Consider the following 3,053-nt stretch of genomic DNA (forward strand, 5'->3'; position numbering starts at 1 on the left):
TGCAGCAATGTCTTCAACTTCTGTTTCTCCATTTCATATACCTTCGCACAATCATTTTTACATGTATTGTGTGAAACCTTTGACCATTCTGGAATCCTATATTTCAACATATTATTCAAACCCTCCTCTTCCACAATGGTAAATGGGTGCTCATGCATAAGCACCCATTGTGCAATCAATTCCCTAATCACCATCATGTCGAACTTGCTGGTAAGAGCAGGAAGCACAAATGTTGCCTCATTAGAATTAGCAAGGGAAAAATTAATATGTTGTTGTCTACGTGAAGTTGCTCGCTTCACACACCTTTGTAAATGTCTTCCAAAATGTATATGCTTTCGGATGCATGAATTTGAAGCTTGTATTTACAATAGATACACTCTACCTTCTTCACACCATTAGGAAAGACCACTTCTTTGTATTCAGCCCATACTGTAGATGTATTGTCTCTCTTTCTCCTTTGAAAGAGATTATCATTTGCATCTTCAATCGGGGGGCAAGTAACGCTTGGTTGCATATTCCTTGTTTCATCCAATGTCGGCTAGCTAGTGGATGCCATACCTGTAAAAAACAAATAAAACTTATAAATGGTCCTGCCCAACACAATTTATTAACCACAAAAATAAACAGGGGTTAACTGAACAAAAATAATTAGCACAGGCAATTAAATTGCAGCAACTACACAAAGAGCAACAAATCAGAAAACATTTGTAGCAAAAACAGGTGTAGCAACAAATCAGCCTAGCCAACACAAACAGCAAAAGCAGGGGTAGCAAAAAATTTCCCGGGCTATGTCTCTCTATTACCTAGACACTACCATATAGGAAGCAAGGTCTACTCCATCCAATAAAGGGAAAATAGCCTTTAAAATTTCTTCATATGTCATTTCAACTAGTAAACAACTATCAAAAGCAGAAATATTATGCAAAAGGATTTGGATTTTTTGAAGCCAATTACATATAAATAATTGTGATTTCATCAATGTAAGTCAACTTAGAATATAACATTGTTTCACACAATTAAACCATGAAGCTAACCGTAGACACACCAAGATGATAAATGCACAAGTCTCATTCAAAAAACCCAAAATTTCCAACAAGAATCAACTCAAATGTAGTTTTACTTGACATTCAAAAACAAAATATTTTAAGAATATCATAAGAAAGCTCCAAAACTAACACTAAAGTAGCAATAATCCATGAGGCTCATGTAGCATAAAGTAAAGCTTAGAAATGATTAATAAAAACATGACGAACAACACGAGGTAACAAGATTAAGCAACTCATTTATAAACGTAATATATATTTTTTCCTAACTCTTAACTCTCAATACTTTTTGTTATCATTCCACTTAATTGGTAAACGTAACTATAACAATCCGAAATAGAGACCCAACTACAAACAACTAAACATAACAAATTTACAGAACAAAAACTAAAAACAACAAAATACCCAACTCAAACTTGGTCATATAGCAAAAAAAATCTTGATTTTGTGAAGGAACAAACTATTGCAGTCAAGATATGCTAGTTAACGAATTCCTCACAAATTCTTCACAAAAAACCGATGTTGCAGGCAACAGACAAGGCTACAGTGTAATGACTCTCTCTCTAGCTAGTATACTCGTAAAATAAACAGTAAAATTCACTAAATATATATATATATTACGAAAATATACATGTAGATGATGTTAGAGTAGATGCCCCAGAGCCAATCAATTATTGTGGAATTGACTCTTTGTAATAATGTTCATTAAATCAATAAAAGGCATTTTATTCTATATCGCGTAAATCATTATTATTGCAATATGTATTGATATATGTCCTTAGAATGGTAGAACCGTGACGAGGGTATCAAGTGTTTAAAATCTTGATAGTGAGAACCCTATGAGCACATATGGTGGCTATTCTAGAAACGTCCGTAGCCCCAGTATTATTCTGAAATAAGGGCACAGATAATACGGTAAGGCTATCATAGTGTTGAACGACCCTGTCGAAAGGCAGTGACTGATCTCACTTGTCAAGGTTGTCTGGTGACAACCTGGTGCAACACATGGGTGCTTGCTGTAGGCGATTACACCGCAGCAAGTTCACTAGATTGACCCACCAGAGGATTCCATATGGATGGTAACCCCAGTGTCTATGGAACAAATCCTCTAACGAATGGTGGTGCATGTGATCCTTAGACTTGAGATCACCGGAGCGCCTTGTGCACCGATTGGTGTAGTTTGACACTAGCCTAACGCAGTTCTTTTCAGAGCTGTCAATATGGTGGTGATTGGCTGCATCAAGGAGTGTATCAAGACTATGGTGGATTGACAGAGGATTTATCACTCCCGGGTACGGGAGAAAGTTATCTCACGGCGCAATTCAGTATATGGCAATGACACTAAAACTGTGGCCACAGTGGGATTGAGTTGTTGCTCTATCCAGTTTATAATACGGGTCATTGGTCCAGAAACTGAATAAATAATATCGAGAGTAACCGAAGGTTGACACTATTTCTATGCCTTCGTCTCGTCGAGATAACGTATGATGAAAGGATCGAATTGCACGGTAACCATATCGTTGACAGGTAGCTACTTTGCTGAATCCGAATCTATCGGGTGGCCATGATGCCTTGCTAGGGGCCAATCTTGGTCTGTGTATTAGTGAGACGATTAATTGGTGTTAATCGCAATACTATACACTGCCGATATGATGAGGAGCCTAAGGGTCACACACATAGAAGACAATTTAAGATGCAAGAAGAAAGAAGGGCGTTTTCGTCTTTTAAGGCGAAAGGGTATTTTGGTAATTTCACAGTGCAATTAAATTTGCTGAGGTCGTAGCCTTTATTTAATTTGTTAGAAAAATTAAATAAGTGAAATTACGTTTAAATGTGTGTTCGCACATATTTAAATATATTATCATTATTGTTAAATGTTAATATATATTTAAATATATATTAATTGATTTTAATTGAGATAATGATGAAAAAATAAAAATATTAAATTGGGAGTGTTTGGCAACATGAGGCGTTTGGGTTAGAGCCCAAGCCTATTCCGTATGGGATTAG

This window comes from Pistacia vera, unplaced genomic scaffold (assembly GCF_008641045.1).
Source record: "Pistacia vera cultivar Batoury unplaced genomic scaffold, PisVer_v2 Contig324, whole genome shotgun sequence".
NCBI classification, from domain to species: Eukaryota; Viridiplantae; Streptophyta; class Magnoliopsida; order Sapindales; family Anacardiaceae; genus Pistacia; species Pistacia vera.